This window comes from Schistocerca cancellata, chromosome 8 (assembly GCF_023864275.1).
Source record: "Schistocerca cancellata isolate TAMUIC-IGC-003103 chromosome 8, iqSchCanc2.1, whole genome shotgun sequence".
NCBI lineage: Eukaryota > Metazoa > Arthropoda > Insecta > Orthoptera > Acrididae > Schistocerca > Schistocerca cancellata.
This window is the reverse complement of record NC_064633.1, coordinates 279,813,545-279,832,524: the sequence shown is the minus strand read 5'-3', so window position 1 is coordinate 279,832,524 and position 18,980 is coordinate 279,813,545. Positions and strand designations below refer to the sequence as shown.

The 18,980-nt window shown below is 44.2% G+C and overlaps 1 protein-coding gene across 1 annotated transcript in view; it reads left to right on the top strand.

Annotated features, from left to right (window-relative positions):
• LOC126095513 (regulator of hypoxia-inducible factor 1-like) overlaps positions 1 to 18,980 on the top strand; it is a 250,030-nt gene that overhangs the window by 109,251 nt on the left and 121,799 nt on the right. The window lies entirely within an intron of this gene.

The window sequence follows — 18,980 nt, the reverse complement described above, 5'->3', positions numbered from 1 at the left end:
GTAGCCATGGTCTCCGATCCATGCTGCTGCAAACGTCGTCGAACTGTTAGTGCAGATGGTTGTTGTCTTGCAGACGTCTCCATCTGTTGACTCAGGGATTGAGACGTGGCTGCACGATCCTTTACAGCCATGCGGATAAGATGCCTGTCATGTCGACTGCTAGTGATACGAGGCCGTTGGGATCCAGAACGGCGTTCCGTATTACCCTCCTGAACCCACCGATTCCATATTCTGCTAACAGTGATTGGATCTCGACCAACGCGAGCAGCAATGTCGCGATACGATATACCGCAATCTCGATAGGCTACAATCCGACCTTTATCAAAGTCGGAAACGTGAGCGCACGCATTTCTTCTCCTTAGACGAGGCATCACAACAACGTTTCACCAGGCAACGCCGGTCAACTGCTGTTTGAGTATTAGAAATCGGTTGGAAACTTTCGTCATGTCAGTACGTTGTAGGTGTCGCCACCGGCGCCAACCTTGTGCGAATGCTCTTAAAAGCTAATCATTTGCATATCACAGCCTCTCCTTCCTGTCGGTTAAATTTCTGCGTCCGTAGCACGTCATATTCGTGGTGTAGCAATTTTAATGGCCAGCAGTGTAGATACTTTTTTGCTGTGAACCTCTAATGGGAAAGTATTGCATGTTTCTCATGACTGGCATAGTTCCTGTCTCTTCTACTTTATTTTATGTTTTGATCATACACAGCTTTCTCAGTGCTGTTTTGACAACAGGAAATTTCTGCATACAGCTACCTGTGTAATGCAGGTAAAGGTAAAGCTACATTCTCAAAGCAGCTCATTGGAGCATGCTGTGTCACCAGTCATGAAGGGGAGAAGGGGGCCTGTGTACGCTCTTCAGTCTGACAACGTCCGTCGAAAAGTACTCGTAATTTGAAGTTTAGACTGCATGTGCATTGTCAGTTTGCGGCAAGACGTGTTGTCAGCAAACAAGGCTGGCGTATCTGCCACCAGTGAATGGCTATTTTGGGAAGAATGCAACAGAATGTTACACTCTTTGCTCGGAAGCAACTGGTAGGGCTGCTTCCAATTAGACAGTACTCACCAGTCTCGGCACAATCTGTTTGACTTCTCGGCGTCAATTACGAACGACTGCAGAAACTACCAGCTGTGTGATGCGCTAATGAGTTGGGAAAGGAAACTCCTGGAATGGAACTTGGATCATTGGCAGCGGTTTCTCTTCAACAACGAGTGGAGGAGTTGTCTGATGTTTGATGATTGCACTATAAAAATAAAGAGGCGGCCAGATACGAACGTACGTCTCCGGGGACGAAACGTTGGATTTTAATGTGAAATTCGTTTGACCACAGCATAATGGCCCAGAACATTTTATTAATTGTAAAAAGGATCCTTGCCTCAATACGCTGACGCAGCATTACGCCTTAGCACCTGCTGATCGCCACCGCCCAGCTGCCTGTCAGAGCATGGCCAGTTAACGAAACTAGGGGAACCTCGGCACGCGGCTTTTGTGACATCTGTGGTAGCAACAACACAACAAATCCACTTGCTGCGTACAAATACCAGTGGTCAGCCAGGCATGTCATCGAATCGGCGAATCATTGAGTCGGCGTCCATCATAGTGTCAGAGGGCCAACATTGATGGGCTGGGAGTCAAACTCAGACCTTTCCAGCCACCGAGCCGGTGGGTGTTTATCTGCAACAGACACCACCAGTCAGATGCTGGACCCGGGTCTCTCACTGGACGTCTACACTCCTGTCACCCGTCACTGCTGGCGCAGGCGGCCAGCCCATCACGCACTCTACTTGGCCCTGCAAGTCTGCCGCATGAGCTCTTGATGTAGTTCGGCCACCAGCCAGGAATGTTTACCATGCAAAGTGATGCTGTGCTTGGGCTGCACTGGACGTAGCCGCTGCAGTCTCTTCACAACAACACTTCCCCGCTGAACTCCGTGGCCCCAATGCCAGCCAGATGTGGATCTGAGCCACTAACGCGAACTGTTGGGAAGTTATAAAGCGATTCTACCGTCATTGGGCGGGTTTTGGATCACCTCAACCCACCATATTGCGCCAGAGCACATACACACCTCTTCACACTGGCTTAGCAGGAAGGTGTATCAAACTTATTTTGGAGAAATATCATGTATGGGTGTCAGATGCCTCTCTTCACCATGGGTGGTAATTTGGAGCCTGTACAGTGTTCGGATAGGCTCCCTGTACACACTGTCTAGCTCTAGAATCAACATTTCGGTGCTGGATCCTTCGAGATAATAACACTCTACCACATCGAATCCAGATCGTAAATGTCTTATATCAGGGTGCAGGTTTAACCAAATATCTGCTGAGATGAACCCAATTGAGCATGTGTGGAACCAGTTGAAGCGTGCAGTGTGTTATCGCAGAAAAACCCTTGACACACTGGATGGCCTCAGGAGGACTGCCGTTGAAAATTGAGACAGACGCGACCAATAGAATCATTACTGACCTCTGGACAGCATGCCAAAGCGGATCCAAACGTGTTACAGAGCTCAAGGTGGAATAACATGGCACAAAGTGTTGTCCATCAGCAGATTTCCTTTCACAGAAATAATGCCCTTATTACGCTTACTTTCTCTCTCTCTCTTTTTTTATTTAAATGCCGGCCGGAGTGGCCGTGCGGTTCTAGGCGCTACGGTCTGGTGCCGCGTGACCGCTACGGTCGCAGGTTCGAATCCTGCCTCGGGCATGGATGTGTGTGATCTCCTGAGGTTAGTTAGGTTTAAGTAGTTCTAAGTTCTGGGGGACTTATGACCAAAGCAGTTAAGTCCCATAGTGCTCAGAACCATTTGAACCATTTTTTTTTAATATCGGCTTCTTCAACCATATTGCCCTTGAATCTATAGCCACACATGTTCGCAGATGTTCAGGAAGTGAACACTCTTTACAACAGTTTACGTGGGAAACTAATTATGTCTATTGTGTGGCTCCTAGGCTAAGTAATGGAACTAGTTTTTCAATGGCCCGTCAGTACTCGATTGACCATATAAAAGACAAATAGCGTTATTTTTATCTAAATCTCACAACATGGTATGTAATAATCATAATAAAAATTTAGTCAGTTATCTTATTTACGCAAAAACAGAGCCGGAGACTAAAGAACTCGTTGCCAAAATAAATAAAACTTTTTCGTTCTTTTTAAGGACGGAAGCTTGAATACTATAGCAACATGTTACTTCGTATACGAGGACAATGGGTCATTGCATGTACACTATTGGAATTAAAATTGCAACACAATGAGGACAACATGCAACAATTGTCAAATAGGTATGGCATTGACTATGTGCGTGGCTATGCAAATGATTAACATTCCAGCATAATGTGTGCAAAGTGGCTGGCTCCTCCCTTTTTTCCTTGCGGTCAGCCAGCCACTTCCATCTGCTATATTGTTTTAGCTCCCTCTATCACTTTATTTCTGTGTTGTCCATGTTTTACTGCTGACGGCATGTTTCGTCCCACGCTTCGGTATGGGTAGGCACATATTTTTCCCAGCTTGTTACCCGTGTTTTACGTTCTGTTTTATCTTACTGTTCTAAGTATTTTCTTGACACCCGTCTCAATTTGTTATTGAGCGGGCGCTGAAGACCTTGCCGTCGTGCCCCCATGCAACCCTCTCCATCCGTCCATCCAGCATAAGTGGACATGTTAGATAGGAGTATCGTCACGCCATCGTCTATGGAGGTTGTCACAGTGGTATGGGGTGCCATTGGATGCACAGTCCTATCACTTCTGAGTCGCTTAGCCGGTATTTAGAACAGCAGACATCACGGGGGAGGGGGGGGGGGGGGAGGGTTGGTCATGGGATTCATGACATTACCCCCAGAACAAGGACAAAGCACTGGACTAACTACCGTTATTATGGTTATATTACAACATTTTACATATTTTACTTTTATCGTTATTAAAATCCTAAGCATCTTTGTCACTTTACATATGGATGTGACGGTGTGTTATATTTGGGGAGTGGGGAAGGGTGGGGGAGGCGAGAGATTGAAGAGACAGTAAATATCTGTAGCCCTTTGGAAACGACGTCGAATGGGTTTCAAACAGTTATATCTGTCACGAGAAGGACGTGGTGAATACTACAATTCTGTCCTTAGTTATTGGGTCAAGCAGACAGGTTTAATGAGTAGATGAGAATGAGGGGTGAAAGATACTCGAGATGACTCACTGTGGCATTGAAAAGCAAATCCAATGAAAAAACTGCATTACAGTGGAATAGAGATTAGTCGTAACGATACAGCAACTATTTTAGTCATTCTGTTCTACACCTTGTTCAAAAACTGACGTTGTTCTACAACTGTTAATAACTCCAATTCTACCAGAATACTACTCAATAATCTCACACTATCTGAGTTGTGGGTGCGATAGTATCGACACCTGCCACTCTTTAAGCTTCTCTGTTCCTTTTATCGCAGCAACAGGTTCGCCGATATTCCACTATAGGCAGTGTAACTGCCCAACGATCGTACATCTACATCTACATCTACATCTACATCTATACTCCGCGAGCCACCTTACGGTGTGTGGCGGAGGGTACTTATTGTACCACTATCTGATCCCCCCTTCCCTGTTCCATTCACGAATTGTGCGTGGGAAGAACGACTGCTTGTAAGTCTCCGTATTTGCTCTAATTTCTCGGATCTTTTCGTTGTGATCATTACGCGAGATATATGTGGGCGGTAGTAATATGTTGCCCATCTCTTCCCGGAATGTGCTCTCTCGTAATTTCGATAGTAAACCTCTCCGTATTGCGTAACGCCTTTCTTGAAGTGTCCGCCACTGGAGCTTGTTCAGCATCTCCGTAACGCTCTCGCGCTGACTAAATGTCCCCATGACGAATCGCGCTGCTTTTCGCTGGATCATGTCTATCTCTTCTATTAATCCAACCTGGTAAGGGTCCCATACTGATGAGCAATACTCAAGAATCGGACGAACAAGCGTTTTGTAAGCTACTTCTTTCGTCGATGAGTCACATTTTCTTAGAATTCTTCCTATGAATCTCAACCTGGCGCCTGCTTTTCCCACTATTTGTTTTATGTGATCATTCCACTTCAGATCGCTCCGGATAGTAACTCCTAAGTATTTTACGGTCGTTACCGCTTCCAATGATTTACCACCTATGGCATAATCGTACTGGAATGGATTTCTGCCCCTATGTATGCGCATTATATTACATTTATCTACGTTTAGGGAAAGCTGCCAGCTGTCGCACCATGCATTAATCCTCTGCAGGTCTTCCTGGAGTACGTACGAGTCTTCTGATGTTGCTACTTTCTTGTAGACAACCGTGTCATCTGCAAATAGCCTCACGGAGCTACCGATGTTGTCAACTAAGACATTTATGTATATTGTAAACAATAAAGGTCCTATCACGCTTCCTTGCGGTACTCCCGAAATTACCTCTACATCTGCAGATTTTGAACCGTTAAGAATGACATGTTGTGTTCTTTCTTCTAGGAAATCCTGAATCCAATCACAAACCTGGTCCGATATTCCGTAAGCTCGTATTTTTTTCACTAAACGTAAGTGCGGAACCGTATCAAATGCCTTCCTGAAGTCCAGGAATACGGCATCAATCTGTTCGCCAGTGTCTACGGCACTGTGAATTTCTTGGGCAAATAGGGCGAGCTGAGTTTCACATGATCTCTGTTTGCGGAATCCATGTTGGTTATGATGAAGGAGATTTGTATTATCTAAGAACGTCATAATACGAGAACACAAAACATGTTCCATTATTCTACAACAGATTGACGTAAGCGAAATAGGCCTATAATTATTCGCATCTGATTTATGACCCTTCTTGAAAATGGGAACGACCTGCGCTTTCTTCCAGTCGCTAGGTACTTTACGTTCTTCCAGCGATCTACGATAAATTGCTGATAGAAAGGGGGCAAGTTCTTTAGCATAATCACTGTAGAATCTTAAGGGTATCTCGTCTGGTTCGGATGCTTTTCCGCTACTAAGTGATAGCAGTTGTTTTTCAATTCCGATATCGTTTATTTCAATATTTTCCATTTTGGCGTCCGTGCGACGGCTGAAGTCAGGGACCGTGTTACGATTTTCCGCAGTGAAACAGTTTCGGAACACTGAATTCAGTATTTCTGCCTTTCTTCGGTCGTCCTCTGTTTCGGTGCCATCGTGGTCAACGAGTGACTGAATAGGGGATTTAGATCCGCTTACCGATTTTACATATGACCAAAACTTTTTAGGGTTCTTGTTTAGATTGTTTGCTAATGTTTTATGTTCGAATTCGTTGAATGCTTCTCTCATTGCTCTCTTTACGCTCTTTTTCGCTTCGTTCAGCTTTTCCTTATCAGCTATGATTCGACTACTCTTAAACCTATGATGAAGCTTTCTTTGTTTCCGTAGTACCTTTCGTACATGATTGTTATACCACGGTGGATCTTTCCCCTCGCTTTGGACCTTAGTCGGTACGAACTTATCTAAGGCGTACTGGACGATGTTTCTGAATTTTTTCCATTTTTGTTCCACATCCTCTTCCTCAGAAATGAACGTTTGATGGTGGTCACTCAGATATTCTGCGATTTGTGCCCTATCACTCTTGTTAAGCAAATATATTTTCCTTCCTTTCTTGGCATTTCTTATTACACTTGTAGTCATTGATGCAACCACTGACTTATGATCACTGATACCCTCTTCTACATTCACGGAGTCGAAAAGTTCCGGTCTATTTGTTGCTATGAGGTCTAAAACGTTAGCTTCACGAGTTGGTTCTCTAACTATCTGCTCGAAGTAATTCTCGGACAAGGCAGTCAGGATAATGTCACAAGAGTCTCTGTCCCTGGCTCCAGTTCTGATTGTGTGACTATCCCATTCTATACCTGGTAGATTGAAGTCTCCCCCTATTACAATAGTATGATCACGAAACTTCTTCACGACGTTCTGCAGGTTCTCTCTGAGGCGCTCAACTACTACGGTTGCTGATGCAGGTGGTCTATAGAAGCATCCGACTATCATATCTGACCCACCTTTGATACTTAGCTTAACCCAGATTATTTCACATTCGCATTCGCTAATAACTTCACTGGATATTATTGAATTCTTTACTGCTATAAATACTCCTCCACCATTGGCGTTTATCCTATCCTTGCGGTATATATTCCATTCTGTGTCTAGGATTTCGTTTCTGTTCACTTCCGGTTTTAACCAACTTTCCGTTCCTAATACTATATGCGCACTATTTCCTTCAATAAGAGATACTAATTCAGGAACCTTGCCCTGGATACTCCTGCAGTTTACCAATATTACGTTAACTTTTCCTGTTTTTGGTCTCTGAGGACGGACGTTCTTTATCAACGATGATAATGTCCTCTCTGGTAAGCCGTCAGGTATTTTATCGTTTCGCCCAAGGGGGGGTCCCTCTAACGTAAAAAACCCCCGTGTGCACGCCACACGTACTCTGCTACCCTAGTAGCTGCTTCCGGTGTGTAGTGCACGCCTGTCCTGTCTAGGGGGGCCCTACAGTTCTCCACCCAATAACGGAGGTCGATGAATTTGCAACCATTATAGTCGCAGTCGTCTGAGCCTCTGGTTTAGACCCTCCACACGGCTCCAAACAAGAGGACCGCGATCGACTCTGGGCACTATGCTGCAGATATTAAGCTCAGCTTGCACTCCGCGTGCGATGCTGGTTGTCTTCACCAAATCAGCCAGCCGCCGGAAGGAACCAAGGATGGCCTCAGAACCCAAGCGGCAGGCGTCATTCGTTCCGACATGTGCTACTATCTGCAGCCGGTCACACCCAGTGCGTTCAATAGCTGCCGGAAGGGCCTCCTCCACATTACGGACGAGACCCCCCGGCAAGCACACCGAGTGCACACTGGCATTCTTCCCCGACCTACCCGCTATTTTCCTGAGGGGCTCCATAACCCGCCTAACGTTGGAGCTCCCTATAACTAATAGGCCCGCCCTCTGTGACTGTCGGGACCTTGCCGGAGAATCGGCCACTGGCCCAACAGGCGAGGCATCCTGTGGTGGCTCGGAAACGATGTCATCACCACTAGGAAGCACCCCGTACCTGTTGGAAAGGGGTAAGGCAGCTGCCACGCGGCCAGATCCCACCTTCGCCTTTCGGCCAGGCACGCGCGAGCCCACCACTGTCCGCCATTCACCCTGGAGTGATGGCTGACCGGTAAGATGCTCACTGCCGGAAGACGCAGCGACATCAGGGGTTCCATGTGATTCCAAGGCCACCGAAGTAGGCATAGGTCTCACCACAGTTGCCCCAACGCCACTACGAGCCGACGCCTGCGCCTCGAGCTCGATGAGCCTAACAGACAAAGCCTCCACCTGCCCCCGAAGAGTGGCCAATTCTCCTTGCGTCCGCCCACAACAACCACAGTCCCTACACATGACTATGTTTACCCTACCCTATACGGTGACAAATTCCCAAGATAATCTTCTGATGAGCTACTCTGATAATCAAGAAACACTCTTGTGGAAGGTCGTAAACAAAATGCAAAATAAACGCATTCATCTACACATGCGCTCTCTCCTGCCATCAATGTTTGCTTGCTGTTCAGCATGGAAACTAGGGTTGCTCACTGAGGACTGAGATCCGGTTCCATTGTTATGGATGGAGCCTTAGCTACGAAAAGTCTACCTATGAGATATGAAGAATTAGTGCTTCCCTATGACTTCGAGGTCGCAGGTTCACTTCTTCAGGTCAGCACGTTTCTTATGTCTACTGCTTTGGTTTGTGGATGCTGAGCTGCCAGAATTTTTGTGGATGCTGAGCCGCCTACCCGAGTCCAGGAAGCAGCAGATTAGCGCTCTTGGCTAATCTGCCGGATTTACAAGAATAACTAATAACATTTTAAAAATGATTTCAAAATGTAGAAAAAAGAAATTCCTTGTTTAACAAACCACCGTGTAATCACATACGAAACTTTTTCATTGGACTGCAGAAAACACTTACATGGATTCCGCCGACTGCCGACTATCTGTACGTTCAGGTGTTGAGATCAGTTGCATTGAGACCGCGTACCTACCGGGATACTGATTTCGAAAGGTCATTCTTCTTCGGCCGATGTCGATCGTTGTCTGTGCCTTCGGTGTCTGCAGCCTAAGGGATTTGGCTGATCAGCGTCGTTGGAAGGTCTGGCCATCCAGACCAACGATGCCCCAATATTTATTCTGTTGAACGTCCTTTATACAGCACGATATCAGCACCCATCCATTAGACTGGAAATGGGTTTCGACTGATAATACCCCTTTGTAAGTGCCCTTAGCTACGGACCTGATCATTGTTTTTGGTGATAATATGAGAAGACTGGTATGTGTTATAATGTTTTTTTTTTTTTGCTGTGTTAAAACTACCATTTAAATGAATTACTTGCCGATTTACGTCATATAAAGGATGACGGAAACTCCACTGAGAAGTTTTGGAAGTCCTTCAGACATATTTTCTGAGACTTTTAGTATGAGGGATACGTGGCCTCTGGTAGCTAGTTAGCAGCTGGTAGAGAACGTAAAAGTATATTTTCAGCAACATTTTGGATCTTTTGTTAGAAGTGAGATCGAAGACATTTCCCATTCACACGAGACCCTCTAAAAATTCTGTTGAGTTTTGTTTTGGGTGTGCACCTAAGTAGTTAGGGGCGCCAACCGCTATGAAAATGCAGATAAAAATATGATCTTTCATTTTAATTATATTTTCCTTAAAATTAATGCCACAATTGTGAAGACTGGCGCACTTAGAGATCGGAGCTCAGGTATTTGACACTAGAAAAACCCAGCAGTTGTTAATTATAATTTGGCTGTTTATTTATTAAACTTTTAACGTATTTCTAGTGAAAGAAATTTCCATTCGGTGCCTGAGTACACCTTCTACTAATAAGATTTCAATGTATTTTGCTGAAAACATGTGTGACGTACGCATCTAACTTAAACTCTGGAAGTTTTCCAATTAAAATATAAATGAGTCTCTAACAGCATTCACACTGAAAATAATTATTTTATCTGGTATAATCATGTGCCGTTTTCAAAATTTTTCATGAAAACAATTAGTTCCAGACTTTGGGTTTTCCTTCTCAAATACACTGAAGAGCCAAAGAAACTGGTACACCTGCCTGATATCGTGTAGGGCCCCCGAGAACGCAGAAGTGCCGCAACACGACATGGCTTGGACTCGACCAGTGTCTGAAGTAGCGCTGGATTGAATTGGCACCATAAATCCTGTAGGGCTGTCCATAAATCCATAAGAGTATGACGGGGTGGAGATATCTTCTGAACAGCACGTTGCGAGGCATCCCAGATATCCTCAATAATGTTTATGTCTGAGGTGTTTGGTGGCCATCGGAAGTGTTTAAACTCAGAAGAGTGCTCCTGGAGCCACTCTGTAGCAATTATGGACGTGTGGGGTGTCGCATTGCCCTGCTGGAATTGCCCAAGTCCGTCGAAATGCACAGTGGACATGAATGGATGCAGGTGATCAGACAGGAAGCTTACGTACGTGTCTCCTGTCAGAGTCGTATCTAGACGTTTGAGGGGTCCCAATCACTCCAACTGCACACGCCCCACTCCATTACAGAGCCTCCACCAGCTTGAAAAGTCCATTGCTGGCATGCAGGATCCCTGGATTCATGAGGTTGTCTCCATACCCGTACACGTCCATCCGATCGGTACAATTTAAACGAGACTCGTCCGACCAGGAAACATGTTTCCAGTCATGAACAGTTGAATGTCGGTGTTGACAAGCCCAGGCGAGGCGTAAAGCTTCGTGTCGTGCAGTCATCAAGGTTACACGAGTGGGCTTTCGGCTCCGAAAGCCCAGGTCGATGATGTTTCGTTGAATGGTTCGCACGCTGGCACTTGTTAATGGCCCAGCACTGAAATGTGCAGCAATTTGCGGAAGGGTTGCACTTCAATCACGTTGAACGATTCTCTTCAGTCGTCGTTGGTCCCGTTCTTGCAGGATCTCTTTCCTGCAGCAGCGATGGTCGTGCGGTAAAATCTCCACTTCATCGCTACGTCGACTATAACACCACGTTCAAACTCACTTAAATCTTGATAACCTGTCATTGTAGTGGTAGAAACAGATCTAACAACTGCGCAAGATACATGTCTTATAAAGGCAGCGCCGTATTCTGCGTGTTTACATATCTCGGTATTTGAATACACGTGCCTATACAAGTCTCTTTGACGCTTCAATGTGTAACAACTGCTGAAACTTGCAGTCTGATAATAGTATGCTTCCATTTTTGATGTGTACCTAAAGTTATAAAATATATTTTTCGGGAAAATTACTTTAAAGTTAAATGCAGTATTCACATACAGCTAAAACGTTCCAGGGCCATCGTCTTTTGCTTCCTGTGTTTCCTTGTCCTACTTCCTCTTCTTGTATGCTCTTCTTGACATTCTTGCTTCTTTATATATTTACAGAAGGTCCCTTTCAGATTTCATGAAACGTTCTCGGTTGAAGAGTGACAATACTGAAGATCGTTTGCTTCCTTGTTCGTTATCAATTCTATCCGAAACAGATTTCCTTGCTTGAGCACCATCATTGAAGCAAATAACATCATCAAGCACGCCAATGTTTAAATTCCTTTGGCAGCCTTTTCCAGATACACTGGTTGAATTTTCATTCGGGTTCTGCGTACAATCATGTATACACTTGGAAAGTTGAGTTTCATTTGCAAAGTCTGTACACTGACGGAAAATAATCACAGTACCAAGAAGCAGTTGTGCGGAAGCTACAGGAAATGTACTCGTATTACCAGTTGCTAATATGGACAGACATTAGCTACATAATGGAATGACGACAATGAAAGTCAGTGCCGGACCGAGACTCGAACCAGGATTTCCCGCTTGTCGCGAGCGGTCGCCTTAACACTTGTCTGTCCCAGCACGACTCGTGGCCAGACCCAAACTTCCATGTGACGTCAACCACGTGTGCACTACCTGTACTCGTACATCCATTGTGTGTATTACCGTACAGGGAAGACTGTTTACTTGGAAGTCGCTTCCCGGTGTCGGTGGATAAATAAGATATTGCAGTGCCTGTGTTATTTCGAATTACGATGCAAGGTTCCTTCAAACATGCATACCTGCATGGATACATTTTTTAATATCGAAGGTAATGTTTATGGTAACTGGCCGCTCTTTTAACGTAAGGTTTAAAGAACATTTACAGCCAACTACCTTCGGGATGCCCTTAGCAGAAACCGGTCTTGCTATATGAAGTACTGAAAAGGTGTGCGTAATCTTCGCAGAGCGCAAAAAGCCCGTGTTCTCAACTTATTGGAAGTCTTTGAAATTTTTAGAGCCAGAAGACAGGAACCAGCAAAAGTCCTCAATGGGCAACGCGAACTTGTATCCCCACGCCTACTTTGCTTTGTTTGAGAGTATTTTGTATTGACAATTGAAGGCCTCTAGTAGGTGTATCTTGCCCTATGGCTACACAGTATAGAGTGCGTGGTGTCACCGCCAGACACCACACTTGCTAAGTGGTAGCCTTTAAATCGGCCGCGGTCCGTTAGTATACGTCGGACCCGTGTGTCGCCATCAGTGATTGCAGACCGAGCGCCGCCACACGGCAGGTCTAGTCTAGAGAGACTCCCTAGCACTCGCCCAGTTGTACAGCCGACTTTGCTAGCGATGGTTCACTGATTAAAGACGCTCTCATTTGTGGAGACGACAGTTTAGCATAGCCTTCAGCTACGTCATTTGCTACGACCTAGCAAGGCGCCATATTCAGTTACTATGTCTTCTGAACAGATGATATTGTGAATCATGTACCTTCAAGAGCGACGTTCATCATTAATGGATTAAAGTTAAGCATCTAACTAATTACGTCCGCTTTCTGAATTCTAATTTCTTGTCATGATCCAGACCTCACGTCAGTATAGTTCTTCCCTCCTCACGCCAGCCTGCGTGAGCTTAAACGTGTGCATTTCGGCCTCCTCTAGTAACACGGTGTTGGCTCTTCTGCCAACACAACGGCGTGCATCACATATCTGCTCCATTCCTTACATTCTTTAGTTTACTCTCGCATGTGATTCTCCCTTCTCTGTTTATGTAATGCGTTTGATTATCAGGATAATGTTATTAAGTGACTGTTACAATATTTTATTGTACTTTTCTTGGAACGGAGTGCTGAAGGTTTGTCATGCCCTCTAGCTACGCCAACAGGTGTCGGTGATTACTTACTTTAGTCTTTTGTTTTCATTATTTTTCGCTTCTTTCCTTAGCTATCCTATAAACTTTGATATTTTGTTAGTTCCATCAGCTTGTTCTTGAGTATGTTATTATTTTTATCTAAAATGACCACAAGAGCATCTCAAAATCATAATTATCACTTAATAATTTCCTTTTAACAATTTTAAATTTAATTATTTGTCGTTTTAATTGTTACCCATTACAACTGTAATAACCAGGCAGTCATCGTAGGTCATACCACTCGCTCCTTCCAGCTCCTTGATTTCTCCTTCACCACCTGCGTTCGTCCTGTCAGCCTTTCCCCCACCCTCACCTACCTTGGCCTGACCACTGACCGTCATCTCACCTGGATCCCTCGTCTCCGCTCTATCCAGTCCAAAGCCCACAACAGCCTCCGACTCCTCAAACTCCTCTCTGGCCAGACATGGGGGTTGAACCCCTCTACCATCCTCCACACCTACAAAGCCTTAATCCATCCCATCCTCTGTTATGACAGTCCTGCCTGCATATCCGCCCCCCTCTCTCACATTCCCTAAGTCCCTCCAGGATCTCGAGCACCATGCACTCCGCCTCCCATCCCCCACGCAGTTCCTCTATGGCCTGATTCCTTTCCTCCATTTGCTCCTTTTCCTGGAACATATCCATGTCCTCTACACCTCCTGCCGCCTTGATGCCCCTCATCCCCTGGTGGCTCCTCTCCTCTCCAACCCCTGCCCTCTGCCGCACCTTTACTGTTGTATCCCCCCTACCCTCCACCTCTACACCCTTCATCTCCTTTCCCACCGTGGCTTCCATTGACTCTCCCTCCCAGACGACGCCCTCTCTCCCTCCATTTATCCCTCCTATCAGCTCTGATCCTCACATGCCCCTCCCTTCTTCTGCCCTGTTCCCAGCTCTCTCTTCCCCCCTTCCATCCTGTTTTTCCCTGCCTACTCTCTTTCTGCCTCCCTTCTCTCCCCCAAGTCTTTTTTGCTCTCCCCTCCACTGCATTTCCCACTCCTTCTCGCATCTGCCCAGCCTCCCTTTCTCTTCTATGTCCCCTCCCTCCATCGACTACCCCCTTTTTTTAACATTCCTCTCCTCCCTTTTTCGCCCTTATCGGTCTGGGTCGTCCTGCCCCTCTGCCATTGTGTAGCCTCTACAGTGCTGTTTTAAGTGGGTGTTCAGTGTTGTGAATCCCCTGTCCGTGTTGCGAACAGCCACCATACTGTCGCTAGTTGTTGTGTTTTTATCTCGTGTGAACAGAAACCTGACTGTCAAAGTGTTTTTTAATTGTGCTTGTCTCCTTCCTGTGTGTCTTCATCTGCATCGGCAATTCCGTGTTTTTGTATTTTAAGTTCCGCAACTTTCCGCCATTTTACTGTTATTCACACAGTCACTGTTTTATCGCCTTTTTTATATTGTTTGTTCTCTCACCATTGTTTGTTTAACTTTTCTAAAAAAATGGCTCTGAGCACTATGGGACTTAACATCTATGGTCATCAGTCCCCTAGAACTTAGAACTACTTAAACCTAACTAACCTAAGGACATCACACACACCCATGCCCGAGGCAGGATTCGAACCTGCGACCGTAGCAGTCCCGCGGTTCCGGACTGCAGCGCCAGAACCGCTAGACCACCGCGGCCGGCGTTTAACTTTTCTATCGGCTGTAGAGAAGCGTAAAGTTGCTGTCAGCCCACCCCTTTCAAGGTGGGGGATGGGGGGGGGGGAGGAATCGAAAATCAATAAAGGAAAGAAAAACCTGTAATACCTCATACATTTGGCGAACCTACTATCGATTTACCTATTGTACTCTTCACTTATCAGATAATATATATTCCTTTCTGTAATTGACGAATAGGTGTAGACTCACTGTAGCAACATCTAACTAGCTTACAACACAAACATATGTTGTAGCTACTGCATTGTAGTTTGTTACGACCAGTAGCGATAGACAGTATGACGCCAGATCTGTAGTTTAGTTTACATCATGTTTTAAACGTGTGCGATGATGCTGTACTGATTTTTTGTATATTTTATGACGCTGCCACTATGGATTTATTACCTTTAGACATGTTATAAGACAGGTATGCCTCATCATATTTTAAGCACATGTTTTCATATCCATGAAAACAATAAGTTTTCGTTATGACACATTTTATTTTTCTAAGGCATAATCTGATAACTAGTTGTATTTCATTACCTATGTTTTACTGAACATAGTTATTGATGACTGAAACTGGTAGTCTAAGGACCAAAATTTTTGTTATCATTGGTGGAAATAAAAGAGATCCATTCTATCCTTCCTGGATCGTTCCTGGATCACTGTGTTAATCTGCGACAATGTCGCAACTTGTGACACCACATATGTTCCAGTCGAGGACATGTGAGACATCATCAGACAACAACTCCACTGCCATCCACAACAAGCATTACCCATCCCTATATTGATCGACCAAGTGCAACAGACATGGAACTCCATCCCACAAACTGACATCTGGCACCTGTACAAAACTATGCACTAACATTTGCATGCTTACATTCAAAATTCTGCCAGTTACACAAGTTATTACTGTACATGCAATTCACATTTAAAATGGCTTATGTCGCACTATGTTTATCACTTAAATGTCTTACCTAGATAATTTTTTTTCTGAAATTAGTTAGTCTATATTAATTTTCTTTTGGTGTTGCGAGTTTATTCTGTCATTGTAAGTGTGGGTTTCATTACATCCATCACCGCTGGTGCTAAGGAATGTTGGTGTTAGTACTTATCTCCTCCAGATATCTGTCTTGGTAGCCACACCAAGAATATAAACCTTATGGGCACAATACATTGCATTGCATCCTTCTCTGCAGACAATTTATGGAAATAAGTAGCCCACACTGCCTCCTTTATCTGTTTTTCATCGCCATAGCTCTTATGGCTATGCCATAATGTGTCTTAAGTTTATCTATTTTACCATCTGTTACTCTTCATTTCCTTTTGAAAGTTTTCTCATCTAACAGTACCCTCCCTGATAGCTCTTGTCACAGTTTTCACAATCCGTCAAAAGCAGCAATAATATCTTTATACCCATCGTTACCAGAAGTACACTCCTCTGCAGCTTTTGCCATAGAATCATCAGAAACAGCTTTCAGGATTATAGTGTTATATCTACAGAACTTGGGAGGAGAAACTTGCCATTAAGCAAGTTTCAGATCTATAGTACTTAAATATTTCAATCAACTTTATAGGTGGCAAAAACAATCAAATGTTCAAGTATTACACATCTTTTGATTTAGAAAAGAGTTCTCTATAACATAGACTCAAAACTAAAATTTTTTATTTTTGACCCCCCCCCCCCTTGGTATACCCACTCGCTCAACTACTCTCTCTCTCAGACACACACACACACACACACACACACACACACACACACACACACACACACACACATTATAAAAACGAAACTGGAAAGATTTGCAGGGGAATGTATAGGACTGTATGAAGTTTTTTTCAGTACAACAGCTATACCCATTTAAGACAATATTTGTGCGTTAATGAATAGTATGTAGTACAGCTTGTATTGGGCTCCTGCAAATAGCAGTCACATGTAGATGTGTGGAGGATAAGTAATAGAAAGAATATGGTAGAATGCGAAATTAATAGTTGAAAATTTCAGATCAGTTTATAGAAGAACAGTATTTTATTAATTCAGTTACTTCACGGAAATGCACATGGGAGTAATTAAGAGATTTGTGGTTGATACAGTGTTGTGTTTGACAATCGGTATAATTGTCAAGGAGAAACATATAGCTAGAACATAAATGAAAATGCTTCTGTGATCAGTTGGGTTGGGTTGTTTGGGGAAGGAGACCAAGCAGCGAGGTCATCGGTCTCATCGGATTAGGGAAGGATGGGGAAGGAAGCCGGCCATGCCATTTTAAAGGAACCATCCTGGCATTTGCCTGGAGCGATTTAGGGAAATCACGGGAAACCTAAATCAGGATGGCCGGACGCGGGATTGAACCGTCGTCCTCCCGAATGCGAGTCCAGTGTCTAACCACTGCGCCACCTCGCTCGGTCTGTGATCAGTGATTATGTGTTTAATTAATGTGTAACCTAATGTAGCAATGGTTAGTTCAGCGTGAATGTGAAACAACCATAACTGTTAAACGAGGCTGGATAAGGATAGGCATTGTTAGGGTAATGTGTTATGTACAAGGCGAACTATAAAAGAAATTAATTTGACCTGTACTCTTTCTATTTCAAAGTGACATTTTTCAATCTGTAATGACCTAAATTTAATATTCGAAATTTGTATAAGAGACACGTGTCGTATTAGGCACATGGTCAGGTTTAGCGATGAGAGTTTCCTATGTAAGTCTCTTGCACTTGATTTTGGTAGTCCAATAGCGGCAAAAATGGACAAGAAATGGCATTATCAAGCAGATGAGGAGCTTTACATCTGTCATTGTGGCAGGGACAGTGATGTTACAATCAACATGTCCAGTGGCAAGATAAGCTTATTGTACCCCATCAAAATGCTCGCTTCTCATCTACCATGTATTACTTAGGCGACCAGCATTTATAACCGAAGTTGGTGCTAGACTTGGAGCCAGTCAGCTGCAATCCTGTCGTGTAAAAATGTGGTCAAACCATTTATATGTCTGACAAGGGGAAGAACAGGTGACAGCGTGCAGGTCATAATCACCAGATCCTGTTGTGGAGTGCTGGTTTAAAATCCAAATCTCTCCAAAGTATCTTATTCAGTGAGGGTTTATGACGCCTTTACAGCTGATCCGTCTGTCCGTCCTAGTGGGAGTTTCACTTGGCAGTCTGTTATACTGCACATACTAGTTTTTCGAAATGAATATCTGGGTTTTAGCGCTTCATTTATTACATCAACTTACAGTTATAAATAATACATAAAAAAGAGCAACTCAAACGGTTTTCTCATAAATGTTCATTGTAGGCACATTGGTCACTTTGTCTGGAGTAACTATTGCAACAGCAACTTCAATCGTGTTTCTTAAGCCGGGTAGTCCAGCTGGAAGCGGAGCCACTTGAACATGATCCTTTCTGAACCCCCAAAGTTAAATATCACGTGGCATGAGATCGGCCAACCCTGCGGTCACGTACAGCGTTGTACTAAGTTATGCCACTGAGGCAGAGCGCCGCCTTGCTGCCAGAAAAAGTTTTGTCGCTCAGCCTTTTCCATCGCACAAAAGAGCCGTAGTCCTAGCCAGTTACAGGTTCTTCACCGAAAAAGAAAGGACCATAAACTTTCAGTTGGAACGTGCTACAAAAAACATTCAGTTTAGGGGAGGCAACTGTACCATATCGTGTGGATTTGATGAACCCCAGACGTGCACGTTGTGTGGGTTCACATTTTCACTTAGGTGAAAAGTCAATTCATGGCTGAAGACGATACGATCCAGAAAATCATGCAGCAACATTTAGTTTGCAAAACTGGCACATAAACTGTGGTCTGTATTATTTATCTTTGTGAATCGAATGTAAGAATGCTATAGAAACCTAAATCTACTATATTCATTTCGAAACACGCGGTATGTTGTTAAAAAATTAAGTTACAAGTTATAATTAAAAACATTGCCTCTCGAATTTCTGTGTCTTCGCGACGAGACAGAGAAGGAAATTACATATCAACATTCCCTCTATTCAGCAGTAATTTTGGAACAGTTTAGTTTTAGCGCAGCGTCTTTTGAATTGTGGTCGCCAAGATGATGGTCGTCGTTAGAGATATCCTTGGTTGGATGAAAGACGCCAGGAGACCGGAGATACCTTCCTGGGAGGT